This window comes from Vombatus ursinus, unplaced genomic scaffold (genome assembly GCF_900497805.2).
Source record: "Vombatus ursinus unplaced genomic scaffold, bare-nosed wombat genome assembly UNPS02004868.1, whole genome shotgun sequence".
NCBI lineage: Eukaryota > Metazoa > Chordata > Mammalia > Diprotodontia > Vombatidae > Vombatus > Vombatus ursinus.
Genome location: NW_020944646.1, coordinates 946,234 through 965,562, shown reverse-complemented (window position 1 = coordinate 965,562; position 19,329 = coordinate 946,234). Strand labels below are relative to the sequence as shown.

General features: G+C 37.5%; 1 protein-coding gene across 1 annotated transcript in view; it reads left to right on the top strand.

Moving 5' to 3' along the window:
* Positions 1–19,329, top strand: part of IL1RAPL1 (interleukin 1 receptor accessory protein like 1) — a 691,792-nt gene that overhangs the window by 670,440 nt on the left and 2,023 nt on the right. The gene's annotated exons all lie outside the window — the stretch shown is intronic.

Genomic DNA, 19,329 nt, shown 5'->3' with positions numbered 1-19,329 from the left:
AGCAAATGGGACCCAAATTCTTTTGGGGTAAGGTGCGAAGGTCTCAGATTCTGAAACTGCTTCCTGCTGGCAAGGGGTGAAGAGCTGTCCCTGCCTCAAGGGGGTCCCAAAGAGGAGATTGACTGGAACCAAGCACGGGCTGCAGACAGGAATGATGGGGGAACATTGGCTGGTACCCGCTGTTTGCTACCAACTGCAGGTGAATGGCCTATAGTCTGGAAGACATAAATCTGACAGAAAAAAAACTGCAGGACTGAGATATAAAGCAGAGACTACACTTAGGGCCCAACTTTGAGAGGATAAAACATCCTTAGCTCCATTTGGATTCAAATAATTCAGTTTTCCAGCCATGCAGTATCAAATCCACCTCATAGCCAGACTCAGTAATAGCCAGGTGGGTAACATTTCCTTTCAAAGGAACATAGTGGGGAAACTGAGCCAGGAGGATCCCATCTTAGACTGAGGCTAAAATTGTCCTCTCAGCTTTTCCCAATGCTGACTTCCCACCAGTATCACCTTCTCTGAGTAGCTTGTGGCATTCCTCTCAGATGGTGGATTATTGATTATCAATGGATTATGACCCATCAGATAACTCAAAATAAAATCCTATGAGCTTTTACCTCAAACAGCAAGTTTTACTAATCTCAGCTTAGGAAAAACTTTTCCAGTATTTACATCTCAAACTTAAATTTGTCCTGGTGTAAAAATCCAATCATTAGAGATTTCTATATACTTGCAAATTCTCAGCAAGCCATATATAACTCAAACAAGCTTTTTTGTCTAGTTTACACGTTAAAACAATAACTAACAATAGCTAATTTTAGCAGTAACCAAATTATGAAAAGTTGCTTGACATAACTGATACAAAAAGTTCACCAATTTGAAACTTGAAACAAACCCACTACCAATCAGGTGACTTCAGTTTTGTTAAATGTACTTCCAAATTACTTTACACAGAGAATCAACATTACATCAACAGTTAAAACTACAAATTTAAAAGAGTGTGCTTACCCAAATTTAGAGGCTAGCTTCATTACCTTGAGCAGGATGTGCTGAACCTGGATGATGCTTCTAGGCAAAGGTTGCCCTAGAGTCCAAGGCCATTGACAGGGGGTCCCATGCCTTAGCTGCTTCCCCTCCCCCTTCCTTCCTTTCCCAGGTGGGGGAGGGTGAAATCAAAGGTGAGGGGTAAAGGGTGAAACTCTCTTCTCCTATGAGAGGGGTTAACAGACACCCTCTTGATTCAAGGGAAGGGAGTGACCAAGTTGTACAGGTGTTTCAAAACTCCTTAATGATCAATCACAAAACCTCCAAAATCTGCCAAGATATTTTTAGCTGTTCTAACTTTCCCCTATAACCTCCATGAAGGAAGATTCAGGAGTGTAGAGGGAAGGGAGTAAGTAAGCCTCAGGGAACCAAAAAGCAACTGTAGTTTTCCCCAATTCCCTAGCACTGAGGGAATTAACAGAATTGAGCATATACTTCTGGAGAGGGCATCAGTCCTTGTCCTCTATGCTGCGGAAGGTGTACCCAGGTCCATGGCCTTGAACCAACCCAGTGGACCAAGAGCCTGAGAGTATCAGGCCAAGAGAGAGGCAGCCACATAACTGTCTGCCAGAAAAGCACCTCCAAGTCTTGGTGCTTGGAGAGCAACCCCAACTGCAGAGCAAGAAAGGAGGGGAGGGGGGAGGCTTACATATGTTCCAGTCTTGACTGGAGAAGAACTTGGAGTAAGTCAGTTTCCCACCAAAATGATGTGGTTTAGTGGTTCAGGGGTCCTGGGACCCCAAAATCAGAACATGCAGGTCCTGCCCAAAAGAATTTGACCCAAGCCTTCTTTCAGCCAAAAACATGGTTTATTGAAGATTCACCATATTAGCCAGACTTTTAAGGAATCTGAGCATCTGTGGGCTATTGGTAGATTGTGAGCTATTGGCTAGATTGTAAGAATCTAAGCTAGGCTCTTTTTTTGATCATGGCTTTCAGATAGTCCAATAATTTTTAAATTCTCTCTCCTGGATCTATTTTCCAGATCAGTTGTTTTTCCAATGAGATATTTTACATTGTCTTCTATTTTTTCATTCTTTTGGTTTTGTTTTACAATGCCTTGATTTCTCATAAAGTCACTAGCTTCCAATTGCTCCATTTTAATTTTTAAGGAAGTATTTTTTTCAGTAAGCTTTTGGGCTTCCTTTTCCATGTGGCCAATTTTGCTTTTTAGGGTATTTTTCTCCTCATTGGCTTTTTGGACCTTAGGCTATTTTTTAAAGTATTATTTTCTTCAGTATTTTTTTGGGTCTCCTTTAGCAAGCTGTTGACTTGTTTTTCATGATTTTCTTGCATCACTCTCAGTTTTTCCTCTACTTCTCTTACTTGCTTCTGAAAATCCTTTTTGAGCTCTTCCATGGCCTGGGACCAATTCATATTTTTCTTGGAGGCTTTGGATGTAGGAGCTTTGACTTTGTTTTCTTCTTCTGGTTGTATGTTTTGATCTTCTTTGTCACCAAAGTAAGATTCTATGGTCTGACTCTTTTTGCACTGATTGCTCATGATCCCAGCCAATTACTTGAGTTATAAACTCTTTGTTAAGGTAGGGGTATTCTTCCAGTGTGAAGAATGTACTGTCTCAAGCTTTGGGGGTTTTGTGCAGCTGTTTTCAGAGATACTTCTAGGGACCTGTAAATTTTCAATTCTTCCAAGGTGCTATGATCAAGGGTGAGGTGTTTACTCCTTTCCTGATTTGTGCTCTGGTCTATGAGTGACCACAAGCACTCTTTTCTGTCTTGAAACTGTGAGGAGGATTTCTTCTCCACCACCACTACAACCACTATCACACTAGTGCTCTTCCCCACCCCAGAACAGCCACCCAGAACTGTGACCCAGATCCAAGCATGGGTAAAGCAAGAGAATCCTGTACCAGCAAATAGATCTCTGCAATCCCCCTCAGATCAGTCACTCGATTCCCCCTCAGTCTGTGAAACTCAGAAAGTGGCTGCCACCCCGGGGCCATGGTCAGGGACTGGGGCTGAGACAACCTTGCTTCTCTTTCTCACTGCAGACACAGACTTTTCCCACTGACCTTCTAAGTTGTCTTTGGCATTCGTGGGTTGAGAAGTCTGGAAACTGACACAGCTGCCCAGGATTCAGTCCTCTGAGGCCTGCTCCAGGCTTGCTGAGGCCTGTGTGCCCATGCCAAACTGTGCTCCTCTCCCAGCCCGTCATGATATACCTTTCCAATCAACCATCCAGGTTATCTTGGGCTGGAAATTTGTTTCACTCTGTCTTTTTGTGGGTTCTACTGCTTTAGAATTTGTTTAGAGCCATTTTTATGGGTATTTGGAGGGGTTTGGGGGAGAGCTCAAGCAAGTCACTGCTTTTGCTTTGCCACCTTGGCTCTACCTGTATTGATTCTTAATACTTGCTTTTATTTCTGTCTTCTGTGTATAACTTAAAAATCTATGTTGGTAGGTGGTTTTTCTCTGTACACATATTGGACTCATTAGATTGTTCTCCATTTTCTTTGTGTTCAGTATTAGTTGTGCTTCTGTGGCCATAATTTTGCAGTTGAGAGCATCATTGGCCCTACTGGGTCAATTTTCCATACAGAATTATAGACCATGATATCCTGCATATCCTTTTTTTTGAGCTCTTAGAACTCTGTTTACCCCGTATCTAGGTTGTGCTCTAGAGACTGTCTGACTTTATTCTCCTTGAATGGTCACTTCATTCAAAGTATCATATTACTTCTTTAGAAATAAGTTTCTCAGGGTGGAGCCAAGATGGTGGAGAAAAGGCAGGGACTTGCATGAGCTCTCCCCTAAACCCCCAAAGACCTTTAAATAATGACCTAAAACAAATCCTGGAATGGCAGAATCCACAAAAAGATGGGGTGAAATAATTTTCCATCCCAAGACAACTTAAAAGTTTGGCAGAAAAGATCTGTTGCACTGAGGTGAGAGTGGAATAGTATCCATTGCATGCCATGCCTGTGCAGACAGGGCCCCAGAAAACCAGGAGCAGGCCTGGGGAGTTAGTGAATCAGCAGCTACAGCAGCTGCTTCTGGAGCTCTCAGTCCACAGACAGTAAGGAGGTCAAACAACTGGTCAGAAGGAGATTACAAGGGTCTCTTTGCTGACATTGGGGGCAGGACTCTGTTGATTTGCCTATGCTCAGAACCAGGTTGCAGTCCTAGGGCAGGAAGGAGCACTAGCATATCAGAGCTAGCCACAGTGGAACAGGTACCCTCATCACAGTTCCAGAGCAGAAAAGAGTGCTTGTGGTCACTCACAGACCACAGCACAGGTCAGGAAAGCACACCTCTCTTTAGGTCATACTACTTTAGAAAACCTGAAAACTTACAGGTCCCTAGAAGTATCTCTGAAAACAACTGCACAAAAACCCTGAAAGCAGAACCACACTTTACCAAAGATTTAAAAGTCAAGAAATAGGCTGGGAAAATGAGCAAAGAACAGAAAAAAATTCTGACCATAGAAAGTTACTATGGTGACAAGGAATATTGAAACTCACACTCAGAAGAAGATAGCAAAGTCAAAATTCCTACATTCAAAGCCTCCAAAAAAGTTTGAATTAGTTTCAGTCCATGGATGAGCTCAAAAAAGGATTTTGAAAATCAAGTAAGAAAGATGGAGGAAAAATTGGGGAGAGAAATAAGAGTGATGCAAGAAAATCATCAAAAAAAGAATCAACAGCTTGATAAAGAAGGCAAAAAAAAAAATACTGAAGAAAATAACACCTTAAAAAAACAAAATGGGCCAAATGGTAAGAGCTACAAAAATCCAATAAGGAGAAGAATGCCTTAAAAAGCAGAATTGGTCAAATGGAAATAGACATACAAAAATTCACTGAAGAAATGAATTCATTAAAAACTAGAATTGACCAAATGGAAAAGGAGGTGTAAAATCTCACTGAAGAAAATAATTTCTTAAAAATTAGAATTGAACAAGTGGAAGCTAATGACTCTATAAGACATCAAGAAACAATAGATCAAAACCAAAAGAATGGAAAAACTAGAAGACGTGAAATATTTTATTACAAAAACAACTGATCTGGAAAACAAGTCCAGGATAGATAATTAAAAAAAAATTATTGGACTTCCTCAAAGCCATGATTAAAAGAAAAGGACCTAGACATCATCCTTCAAGAAATTATCAAGGAAAACTGCCTTGATATTCTAGAACCAGAAGGTAAAATAGAAATTGAAAGAATCTACCAAAATGAAATGAAAAGGGATCCCAAAATGAAAACTCCCAGGAATATATAGCCAAATTCCAGAGTTCCCAGGTCAAGGAGAAAATATTGCAAGTAGCCAGAAAGAAACAATTATTTTGGAGCCATAGTGAGGACAACATAACATTTAGCAGATTTTGCATGAAATGATCAGAGGGCTTGGAATGTATTCCAGAGGGCAAAGGAGCTAGGATTACAACCAAGAATCACCTACCCAGCTAAATTGAGAATAATCCTTCAGGGGGGAAAATGGATATTCAATTAAATAAAGGACTTTCAAGCATTTCTGGTGAAAAGACCAGAGATGAATAGAAAATTTGACTTCCAAATTTAAGACTCAAGAGAAGCATTAAAAGATAAATAGGAAAGGAAAATCATAAGGGATTTAATAAGGTTAAAATGTTTACATTCCTATATGGGAAGATGATACTTGAAACTCATAAAAATTTTCTCATTTTTAGGGCAGCTAGAAGGAGTATACATAGACAGAGGGCACAGATGTGAGTTGAATATAAAGAGATGATATCTAAAAAAATAAAATTAAGGGATGAGAGAGGAATGCACTGGGAGAAAGTGAAATGGAGAGGTAGAGTGGGGTAAATTATCTCACATAAAAGAGGCAAGAAAGAACTTTTAAAGTGGAGGGAAAGATAAGAGGTGGTGAGGAACTCTTGAACCTTAATCTTACCAAAATTGGATCAAAGAAGGAATAACATGCGCACTCAATTGCATATAGAAATCTATTTTACCCTACAGGAAAGGAGGAGGGAAAGGGGATAAGAGATGGGAGGGTGCTCATAGATGGGAGGGTGGATTGGGGGAGTCAAAAGTCAGAAGCGAAAATGCTTTTGAGGAAGGACAAGGTAAAAGAAGAGAAAGAATAGAGTAAATGGGGGGGATAGGATGGTGGGAAATACAATTAGCAATCATAACTATGAAAAAATTTTGAGACAAGTTTCTCTGATAAAGGCCTCATCTCTCAAATATATAGAAAAATGAGTCAAATGTATAAAAATAAGGGCCATTTCCCAATTGACAAATGATCACAAAATAGGAGCAATCAGTTTTACAGATGAAGCAATCAAAGCTGTCTATAGCCATGTTTTAAAAATGCTCTAAATTACTATTGATTGCAGAAATGCAAATTAAAACAATACTGAGGTACTACTTCACACCTATTAGATTGGCTAATAGGACAGAAAAGGAGAATGATAAATGTTGGAGGGGATGTGGGAAAATTAAGACACTATGCACCATTGGTGGAGTTGTGAACTGATTCAACCATTATATAGAGCAATTTGGAATAATGCCCAAATATTTATAGCAGCTCTTTGCTGGTGGAAAAGAATTAGAAAGTGCTCATCAATTGGGGAGTGGCTGAACAATTTATAGTATATCATTGTGATGGAATACTATTATAATATAAGAAATGATGAACTAGCTGCTCTCAAAAAAACCTCAAAAGATTTACATGAATTGATGCAAACTGAAATGAGTAGAACCAGTAGAATATTGTACACAGTAACAGCAATATTGTAAGATGATCAACTGTGAATGACTTAGCTATTCCAAGCAAATACAATGTTCCAAGATTACTCTGAAGGATTTATGATGAAAAATAATATCCATCCCCAGAGAAAGAACTGATGAATCTGAATATAGATCAAAGCATAATTTTTTAAATTTTACTTTTCTTGGGTTTTCATTTTGGTCTATATTTTCTTTTATAACACGACCAATATAGAAATATATTACACATGTATAACCTATATCAAACTGCTTGCTTTCTCAATGAAAGGAGTAGGAAGAGAGGGAGAGAATTTGCAATACAATCTTTAAAATGAAAGTTGAAAATTATTTTTACAAGTAATCAGGTAAAATTAAAGTATTAAACTAAAAAATTAAAAATGAAGAAATTCTTCCTTGTTGTCCAGAATTAGATCTAGAATAACAGTTCTCATCACTGTTTTCTCTTATGAAGACTAGATTTATCATAAAAGCTTATTTTTAAATTATCAACTTTTCTGTCTTTAATGTAGGGACAGTTTTTACAATTATCTAGATTTTTGAAGTCACTCCTCACTACTAGTGTGCTCCCATACCATGTTTATAAATCTGTTCCTTAATTTTATAAATTTAATCTCCTGCCATTTTGTGCTCTTGACTCAGAGGTCTAGAACATGACCTCAATCCTTTAGTTAAGATGTCTAATTCCTCTTAACATTCTCCAGGGAATTAAATTTACTGATTACTGGAAGGACAATGTAAAGAACATGGTGGTCTTGAATAGGTTGCAATATATCACCAACTAAGAATTATACAAGAGAAGCAGTATTCAAAATATCATCAGAGATGTATAACCAGCAAAGGATTTGGACCTATTGTGTATGAGAGATAATATGTTAACATTACATTATAATAAATCCCATGTAATGTTAAGAAATATTGAGGAAGGTCCTCAGTACATTGAGTAGACCTTCCAAGGAAAGTTTAAGTCTGTTGTGCATACATTTGTTTTTTCAGAGAGCTAGTTGTTAAACATGCAATAGCACACCCCTCATCAAAGGTCTCAGACAGCACTGCATATTTTTGTAAAGACACCTAAAGTCATGGGTTTTGTTACTGCCTTTCTTTTGTAATATTATTTCCCAGGAATTCTTGGTCCTATTACTATTAATAACATAATAGTTCAAATTTATATAACACTGAAAATATATAAAGTACTTTCTTCACATTAACCCTATGATGTAGGTAGGACTAAAAATTATCTACATGAGGAAAATGAGGCTCAGAGTGACTTGCCACAGATCACACAGCTAATAATTGTTCGATGTGGCCTGTGAAACCAGTTCCAATTCCAAAGCTCTTTCCTGAATTTCATCATGTCAGGCTGACTGTTCTCCCTGTATCCTACTAGCTACTATTTGTTACTGGACATGTCAGATGTATCAAGAAAATTTTATCTCTCCTCTTTTATTTTCCATTTAAAGCCCCTTTGATCAAATTCCTAAGTCTCCAAGCAAATATGTTGTCATTTGCTCTCATATACTTAATGTTAACCCTGACCAATAACCTATAATTGTAGTGTTTTAAGTCATGATCAAGAATTCTAGTTCTCATTCTCCTTTACCATTTTCCCAACCACCTATTCATTTATCAAAACAACGTTTCTGAATTTCTAAAGCCTTTATCTTTAAACAATAATAGTAATGATAACACTCCACACCCTTAAGGTCTTTAGTTTCTTGTTCAGAACTTCCAAATACCTAGCAATGCCTTCTCAGTTCCCTGTGGAACTATAACTTGCCCCTGCGTAAATCACCAGAAGTGAATAGTTGTTGTCAGTTTTGACAAATCTCAGGATCCTCGCAGTCAGGCCCTGGAAAGACAGCATAGTCCCACTGCTGTTCATATCCAGTTGATATAAGACTGCCTCAGAGCCCCTCATCAGTAAGTTGCCAAAGAGCAGTTCAATTCAATCTAATCCAAAAGACAACTGTGCTTGCTCTGTGTAAGGCATTATAATACAGAAAATACAAAGAAAAAATGAAACAATTCCTGCTTTCAAGAACTTTATGTTTTAATAGAGACATTTAATAGAGACATGTCTCTATTGTATGTGCAGGTTGTCATTCATCATTGTAGCTTAATAAATTGCTTCCTCTTTAGCATGTGCAGCTCCATGTTCTATGGCTAGTTCAACCCCCTCATGCGCTAGATGAGGGAATTGAGGGAGGGAAGAAATGAAGGAAGGAAAAGAAGGAAGGAAATAAGGAAAAGAGGGAGGGAGGGAGGAAGGAATGAAGGATGGAAGAAAGGGAGAAAGATTGGTTCAATGGTCCTTCACTTCTCCTGTATTATAGAAACTAAGATTCTACCTTGCTTCTTCAGAATCTTTTCTTTTTTGGGGGGGGGGGGACTTTGTTTTCCTTTTGAAGAACTTCTTCCATTCTATCAAACACATCCTACTTCCTGATAATCCATCAAATAGGGACATTCCTCTCCAGTCTTTTTATCTTATCTAATAGGGAAGCATAGCCACATTTTGTGCACATGGTTATTACTGGTTACTGGCAGAAACACAAGCATGGCAAACTCTTACAGGTCACCAGATCATCTCTCTCACCCTCCTTACTTGATGGAAACGATGTTTGTTTTTTATTGTTTTTGCTTCTTGTTCATTTAACCAGCTCACCACCTTGCCAAGGACCCTTCCTCTTGGTGCACCTAAGCTAGAATTTGTCTAGACCAGACCATTCTGCATTTTCTGGGGCTACTCATCTTTTATTAGGATACAATTTTTGATTTTTAGTAATTTTTCAGTCATGTCAGACTCTTTGTGACCCCTTTTTGGGGCTTTCTTGGCAAAGATACTGTAGTGATTTGCCATTTCCTTCTCCAGCTCTTTTTACAGATGAGGAAACTGAGGCAAACAGGGTTAATTGTCTTGTCCACAGTAACACAGCCAGTAAGTGTCTGAGGCAGGATTTGAACTCAGGAAGAAGACTATTTCTGACTCCAGGTCCAGTACTCTATCCACTGTGCCACCTAGTTGCTCCCACCAGTATATAAGTTGAAGGCTTAAGTGGATCTTAGAGGTCATGTAGTCCAATCCTTTTTTTTGTTTGTTTGTTTTAAAAATGAGAAAACTGAGGCCCAGAGAGGTTAAATTACAAGTTATGTAGGTTTTACTTGCTCAGGAGCATTTGATCTATGACTAGCAGTTTCTTGCCAGTACCCTAATGAAAACATAACCTTCTCTCAGCTATTATCTTCCAGTAGGTCTTATAATAAAAACAACCATACTTGTTTATTACTTTTCTATGTTCTTCTCTCCCTGGGACCACTGTTCAGTCTTCAGATAACATTTACTCAATCTTATTTCTACTTTGTCATAGTATCTTCTGTCTTCTATTATACCAAATAACTCATTTGAATTTCTCATTTTCAATCTTGGGGGTTTTCTTGAAAAGGTATTGTCTTTTATTTTCTTTGCTGCCAAGAAAAAAGCATGGTATCTGTTTCAGAAGATGTGCATTCTCCTAGTTCCATTAAATAGTCCTTTGACTTTGGACAAATTATTTCAATTCTTTGAGCTGCAGTTTCTCCATTTATTAAACAAGTGAGTTTGGCTAGGTTATATCTAATATGTCCTCTGAGTCTAGGATTCTAATATTTAAAGGACTTGTTATTATTCAGACAATTAACAGCGGCAATGATTTATAAATTCTTCAATTATGTTTAAGGGATCCTCAGATCTAAATCTAGCACCCTTCCTAGTATAAGAGAAAAATCCACAAAAGACCCTGAATGATAATCTGATTATAAGTACCTCCTTGGGGAAGTGAGACAGAGTGGTCTTTGCAACCCCTTTCCCTGCACAAACTTCAGAGAAGATGTAGATATCTTCTGACTGCTTCCTGTTGCCCTGATAACTCTTTTAAATGGCTTCTGAGCCATAATTATATAAATATAACAAAGGAGGAAGGAGGGGGAAATCACACGTATTAACATTAAGTACCTACTGTGTTCTAGGCCCTGTGCAAATATTATTTCATTTGATCTTCACAATAACCCTAGGACATAGGTGTTATTGTTATTCCCATTTTATAATTGAGGAAGCTGAAGCAGATGAAGATTAAATGATTTGCCCAGGGTCACACAGCTAGTAAGTATTGGAGGCTGGATTTGATCTTAGTCTTCCTGACTCCAGGTCTAACCCTATCTCCACTTTGCATGTAGGAACTCCTCAGAAGTCTTCTTCTTGCTGGCCTTGAAGGGTAAGAATGATTTTCAGAACCTGACTCTCAGCTCTGGGGTGTTCTTCCTTCATACCAGAACACAAATCATGAGCTCCTGGACTCCTAGACAATCGTATGACATTGAGGGGCAACGATACCAACTACCTTTTTATATCTAACAAGGCCATGTACCAAGTGAAAAAAGATGGAGTAGGAGGCTACCCCATCTCAGACCGAGACTTGCCTAGATCATCATTAGCTTCTGGCTCAATGGGTAGAAAGGAATTGCCCTCATCCATCAGTCCCCTGGAGCTCACAAAATCATCTTTAAGCTGCAATATCAACAGAAAGAAGAGACTGGAGGGGTAGAGATTTTCCTTTTAATATATCCACAGAGTTCCGACTCAGCACCCAAATAAAAGTATCATCATGACTGATAAAAAACAGTCAAAGGTAATCCCAAAGGATATCAAAAGGATATCCCTGGCTGTTTTGAATTTCAGGGAAGGGAATAATAGAAGGGGGAAATCCTTCAAATACTTCTAAGATAAAGCCATCTTTATGAACTTTGATTTCCCCGTACGATATCTTCCAAAACACTTATAACTTCACCTAAAAAAAGTGACAAAGCTTCCTGTCTTAAACAATTCTGTATTGTACACCCCCATGCTCCACAAAAGTGTGTTGCTAAGAGCCTCCCAGATTATGGAAAAGAATTGCATTGATGATTTCTCAATCCATTTCTTCTATTTTATGTTTATTTTTTATTTCCCCCATGATTCCTTAATAACGTCTCCCTTTTCTTATTAAACTTTACTTCTGTATCTCCTCATAGCTGAATTCCCTTTCTCTTAGAATGTTTCTATAAATGCCAAACCATCTAGTGAATTTCATTAGTCTAAGCAGTGAAAAATAAATCCCTTAAAACAGCTGTTTGGCTTAACATTATAGAACAACAAGATAATAGGCAGAATCATTCACTTCTAATGGGATGCTTGCCATCACACAGTCATAGTCAGCGTCACCTTATGTGAAGTAAATCATTGATCAATAACTTAATAACTAACTTTGAGTTTATGAAAGATTATTACAAAGAGCATACTTACACATTTTTATAGTGGACAAGGTAAAGGGCTTCACTATTAGATATAACATCCTACACACCTGAATAATCCTGATCCAAGCACATTTACACAGTATATTTGAACCTATCTCTTTAAGTTAGTAATATAATTTGACTACTTCTGTGCATTTAAGTACCTGTGTTCATTCATACAGATTCAGAAGACAGAAAAAGCTCATGGACATTAAGATTTGTCAATATTTTAGTGCAGTAGAGCAAGCATTGAACATAGAGCCATTAACCTTATTTTGGGTCCCACATTCAACAGACAAGTAGCCATCATTCACCTTCATATGCCTCTTTTTCCTCATCCCATTCAATTGGGAGAATGAGATTTACTTTACCTACCTCACAGAGTTGTTATTAGGAAAGCATCTGGTAAACTGGTAAGTTCTGTGTAAATATAAATATGTGTTTTCAAAAACAAAGCAAAAAACCCTTGGGATATTTTTCAGAAACTTCTTAATTCTTGTTTTATTAGGAAAATAACTGGGTTAAATACCTTGGCATCAATTTTATTCTGAGAAAATAAGCAATGATGAATTTAATCTTCTATTTGGCACTTTGAAATCTGAAAATTTTAAAATCAGCAGCTTATTCTCAGTATCAAATAAATGCCTAGATCTTTACTGGGTGGCTGATGTAGACTCTGGGGGAACAGAGGAATTAGATATACATCAAGCTTCCCATTGATCTAGAAGCTGAGCATCTGCTCAAGCCAGGAATGGCTTTTTCTAACTACATTTAGGCTAGAATTATTTGCGTGTGAACAGCTCCTTCCAATCCAGTGGGTGTTAGTTCAGTCTCTATAAATTACTCTAGAGGATATGAAGCGATAAGAACTGAACTAGTGCAATGTGTAATCAGGTCTTGGAGTCCATTTAAAAATAAGCTCTGGATTTTAAAAGGTTACTAGTCTCATTTGTCTAAGATAGTCTTTTTTCCCATGTGATGAAAGTGTGGATTTTTCTACTGCAGTTTCAACTGCAGTCCTGGTTTGTCTTGTTGAAAGTTCTCAATATCAGTTTGAGCTCTCTGGTTACCGTGACAATTTATTTTTATTATTTTTAAAGTTTTATTGACAATTTGTATTTTTATATCACAGTTATTTCCATATGTTAATCCTCCCTTTCCCCCATTCCTTTCCCTCTGCCCCATGATCACCCAGAATCCCTTTGCTTATAAGAAAAAGAACTAGTTAAGAAAAAACAACCAGCACAATAACTGTATCTGGCAGAATATACAATATTCCAGACTCATAGTCCCCCTACTAATCTAAGGGGGGAAAAAAGGAAAGTACATTTCTTCATCTTCTATTTGAAGACAAATGCTAAGCCTGGGGAAGCATTGTTAGCATTGTCACAGTCTCCAGAGAAGTCAATGAGAGGATTTGGGTTTTTCTTTGGGGTACTATGGAAGATATGAGGATGAAGTCTAAAGGACAAACATGTGTTTAGATATGTTGAGTTTGGGGGTGAGGAGGGCTGCAAAACATCCAGTTGGAAATGCCATTATAATTGCACAATTTTTTATTGAACAGCAACTTCTAAATTGAGTATTTGTCATTTAGCTAGTATTGAGTGGCTAAGCTAACTCTGAAAGCCCTTTATAACCCTGTAATGGATTTGAAATCACTGATTACTCTCAAACCCTGTAGTCAAGTCTAGTGTTAAGCATTTCCACAGTCATCCTGGTTTGAGCAATCTAGAAAGTGCAGAAGCCTTCTGTTAGGTGCTAAGGATTGTATTATGCATGGGGAGTTTTCATTCTCTAGGTTTCACCAATTGTTTGAGTGAGAAAGAATCTAAAAGAGTGTCTATTTTAACACTTCCCTTTTAGATATCTATAAACTCTGGACTAGATTAGTGAAATGATTTACTCAAAGTCATGCAAGTAGTTAGTATCAATCAAGTTGCAAATATCCAGTAGACATGGATGCCAAACTAGAGTTCAGAAGATAGGGCAAGGTTAGAGATACAATTTAGAAAGTCATTTGCTGGAGATATCTGATCACTGATGCTTGAAAATAGATAAATTCATTAACAGTGTAGAGATAATAGAAAACACAGCTAGAGATAGAATTTTAGAAGATGACTACTCTTAGGAAGGGAGACAGACAACTCAAAATAAAATCTTATGAGCTTTTACCTCAAAGAGCAAGTTTCACTAATCACAGTTTAGGAAAAACTTTTCCAGGATTTACATCTCAAATTTAAATTTGTCCTGGTATAAAAAAGCCAATCATTAGAGACTTTTATACACTTGCAAATTCTCAACAAGCCCTAACCCAAAAAAGCTTTTCAGCTAGTTTACACATTGAAACAATAACCAACAATAGCCAAACTATGTTAGTGTTAACCAAATTATGAAAAGTTGCTTGACATAACTGATACAAAAAGTTCACCAATTTGAAACTTGAAACAAACTCATTACCAATCAGGTGACTTCAGTTTTGTCAAATGTGTTTCCAAGTTACTTTACACAGAGAATCAACATCTCATCATTAACAGTTAAAACTAAAACTTTAAGAGGGTGCTTACCCAAGTTTGGAGGCCAGTTTCTTTACCTTGAGCAGGATGTGCTGAACCTGGGTGATGCTTCTAGGCAAAGGTTGCCCTAGGGCCCTAGGCCATTGCCAGGGGGACCCACACCATAGCTGCTGCCACTCCCCCTCCTTCCTTTCCCAGGTGGAGGAGGGTGAAATCAAAGGTGAGGGGTAAAGGGTGAAACTCTCTTTTCCTATGAGAGGGGTTAACAGATACCCTCTTGACTCAAGGGAAGGGAGTGGCCAGGTTTGTAAGGAGGAGTTTCAAAACTCCTTAATGTTCAATCACAAAACCTCCAAAATCTGCCAAGATATTTTTAGCTGTTCTAACTTTCCCCTGTAACCTCCATGAAGAAAGATTCAGGAGTGTAGAGGGAAGGGAGTAAGTAAGCCTCAGGGAACCAAAAAGCAACTGCAGTTTTCCCCAATTCCTTAGCACTAAGGGAATTAACAGAATTGAGCATATACTTCTGGAGAGGGCATCAGTCCTTGTCCTCTATGCTGCAGAAGGTGTACCCAGGTCCATGGCCTTGAACCAACCCAGTGGACCAAGAGCCTGAGAGTATCAGGCCAAGTGAGAGGCAGCCACATAACTGTCTGCCAGAAAAGCACCTCCAAGCCTTGATGCTTGGAGAGCCAACCCTAACTGCAGAGCAAGAAAGGAGGGAGGGGAGGCTTACATACCTTCCAGTCTCGGCTGGAGAAGAACTTGGGGTTAGTTTCCCCATATGGGGGAGGAATGATACATTTTAGAGGTTGGGTTACTGGGACCCCAATATCACAACACGCGGGTCCTGCCCAAAAGAATTCTACCCAAGCCTTCTTTCAGCCAAAGGCAAGGTTTATTAGAACATTCGTCATATTGGGCAAATTCCTAAGGAGTCTGAACATTAGTAAACTATTGGCTAGATTATAAGAATCTGACCAGTGGCTAGATTTTAAGAATCTGAGCCAGTTTATTAAATTTATTAAAATAAAAAGTTGTTGCTGATGAATTTTTAGGGAAAAAATTGCTTTTTCTTCAACCATGCGTTGCTACTCTTCTCTTGACTTTGCTTTTCTGGATCTGTGCCTACAATTTCTTTTAATCTATTTGTTCTCCTATTTAGTGAGCTGTCAACACTTGTGTCATTTCCATGTGTCTCAGGTGTTTATGTAGATAATTGTTCAGTCAATCTGGCTCTGGTCCCAAACTTCCTATCTTTCCTCCATGTGCAAATAGTTTCTTCTCAGACTTAAAGTATTATGATTGAGTAACATTTCTATTTCATGGAAACACTTCATCTTTCATATTCAAATTTTCTAAGCCTATTGAAGTTGATTGACCTAGTTCTTAAGGAAAGTAAGCTAGGAAGTAGTTTCCTAGTTTGCATGGAAAAAAAGCAAAGTATACTAACATTTTAAAATTGAAGAAAGGTCTGCCCAATCGAGCAAATACAGGTATTCTTGTGGGGTTTTCCCCTACTTCTGTCACTTTATTTTCATATAATTACAAATGTTTTAAATCCAATTTAAAATTAGTTTTTCAAAATATTGTTCAAATGGTTTGGGAGTCTCAAAAAACGTATGGGTCTGAGTCAGGTTAGAGAAATCTTGTTAAGTGTTTCATGGCTTCATGGTTTGAGGGCTAATGGAATTTATACAATGATACAATCTATTCACGGTGAAGATATATATTGCAGCAAAGCAAAGGCATCTCAAAAATCTGTGAAATACTATGTGAATTATCAGTATTATATCAGCATGGAAATGATAATTTACATTTCTATATAAATTTCAGGTTTTTGCTACCATAAGTTAAGTTGTATCCCATTATTTTATGACCCTACCAACTAAGATTTCAGGATCCAATGTTTTTGTTATTAAATAAAAAAAAAAAACCTAAAGTCACATTGCAAAATTTTAAAACATATTTTGGTAAGAATATTTAACTATATATATTTCTATATCCATATCTATTTTATCTCTATCTCTATCATCCACCCATCCACCTATCCATCTATCTATTATCAATCTATCATCTATCTATCTATATCACAGACACCAAGACCTAGGGCACAGGAGAGGATAACAACCACCCTCCAGGTTGTCATTGATATTTTACTTTCTCTCTCTTTGTCTCTCTATCCCCCTAACCATTCTAGTCAGTTTCTCTTCCTATTGTCCACAAAGACATCATCACTTGGTGACATTCCTTTCTGATATTCAGTTATACTATAGCTACAAAATTTTCTTCATCTGTTGGTTTCTTAAGCCTTAAAAGAGGAAATGAGGTTAGTCTGACATGACTTGCTATGACTAATCATGCTGTCTCAATAATCATTGCTTTCCTTTTCAAATACTCATAAATCATCCCTGTAGTGATATATTTTAGAATTCCACTAGAAATTCATACTCATTGGCTGATTCTATCTTCATTTTGGGGGAAAATAAGATATTTGCCCATTTGCCCAATAACACCTCTTTTCTTTACATTTCTTCAGGAACCACCAATACCATTTAAATTCTAGCTCTATGATCCTATGATTCTATGCACTACAAGTTTTGTTTTTCCATACCTTCCATACCTTTCCATGTAGTTAACTGGGAATAGTGATATGAAACTCTGCTAGCAGTACAACTACATAGTGGATAGAGTATTGGATTTGGAGGGTGGAAGATGACTTTGAATTGTGTCTTTACTACTTACTAACTGTTTACTGTACTAACTGACACAGGACAATTTTGTAAGACTCAACTTCAGTTTGGTCATCTCTAAATGAGGTAATAATATAATCTACATCACAGGTTGATGAGAAATCAAATAATGATATAGATAAAGTGCTTTGCAAATTTTAAAGCAATATGAAAATAGCCATTATTAATATGTCCTTACTTATCTTGGGTTTTAATTCACTTTTGATCATTTTCATCCTGCCCTTCCCAATCTGAAGATTGTTCCCTTCATAGTGAAAACAGAAAAAAAAAACCAGAACATTTGAATAGTTTTACCTTCTCTCTGTCATTCATAATCATCATCCCACTTTTGAGCAATAGCCTTTTCCCTACTTTAATCTTTCTCTTTTCTCAATTAGTTGGGTTTTTTTTAGTGTTTTATTGTCTTTATAATTTATCATTAGGCTTAGTTAATGCTGAGGTTTAGAACTCCTGAGACTGTTTTTAAACGACTAGCATTCCTCATGTTTTTGCCTTCACATACTGCTAACTTTTATATATTTATGAATATACAAAATGTATAACACATTTTCCCTTTAGTTTTCACAAATTCCAAAATGGAGTTTTAGTTATTGTTCTTCCTAATGCTCCTCTAATTTTGAACTTAGCAACTAGTCACTCTTTAGTACTAAATCAGATCAAGTAGAAGAGCTCCCTTCTTCCTTTACTTCCTTTTTTGGTGAGGCAATCAGGGTTAAGTGACTTGCCCAGGGTCACAGAGCTAGTAAGTGTCAAATGTCTGAGGCTGGATTTGAACTCAGATCCTCTGGACTCCAAGACCAGAGCTCTATCCACTGTGCCACCTAGCTGCCCATCTTCCTTTACTTCCTAAGGTAAAAGATGAAGGGAATTGCTATACTTGATCTGATTTTAAAAAAATCTGATTAAAAAATATCACTAAGGGGCAGGCCAAACATGTATCAGTTGATCTGCTATTAGCAAAGATAGAGATTCAGCAGATGTTCAGATAGTTGAAACCCCCAAATCCCTACTATAGCACATTTTGATATCAAGTTAATGCTCTGTTTCCTGAATACATAGTTAAAGTCCTTCTTCTGGTTGAGTAGTCTCTATTAAACTCCAACTCCAAAATCTCTTGTTTCTTTTTTCATTGATCTTTACCTAAATACTTTCTTCTCAGATTTCTCCTTTTGGTTAGTTGATGTGTGTGTGTGTGTGTGTGTGCGCGCACGCGCGCGTGCGTGCGTGTGTTATATCTATATTTTATGTACAAGAGTACTCTAGGAGGCAGCTAGGTGGCTCAGTGGATAGAGTGCTGGGCCTGGAGTGAGGAAGATCTAAGTTCAAATTTGGCCTCAGAGACTTACTAGTTGTTTGACCCTGGACAAGTCATTTAACCTATGTTTGCCTTAATCCAGAAAGAAATGGCAAACCACTCCAGTATCTCTGCCAAGAAAATTCCATGGTCCCAGGGATCACAAAGAGTCAGGCACAACAACTCTTCTTCCACACCTTTTGTCTCATCTATTCCTTTGCAAGAAGCTATGCCCACTATAAACATATTCTTGGCATGAGTCACATCTCATAGAGTCTCATTAATCTTTATAAAACCAAATTTACCTTCTTACATTAAGATCTCAAGTTCTTTTTTATTCCTCACACTCTGCACAATTTTATGTAGATATATAAGGCAAGGGGATTTATCACTGACCCTTTTTTAATACTATTTCTTGAATATTACTGTCTCTTCATCACTAGAAGTATTCAGAGGTTAGTTAACTACCTGCTAAAAAATGCTATACAAGGAAGAGAGATCTGCACTGGACAGTCGTTAGAATTAGATAACTTCTTAAGCACTTCCAGCATAAACAGCTCAGGGAGCAAACTTTCTAGAATGATGGAAATTTTTTCATTAATAATTTATAGGTAAAATCAAAGGGAATTGAGTAAAATGTGTTTTTTTCTTTTGAAATTCTTGAGTGTGGCATTTTTTTCC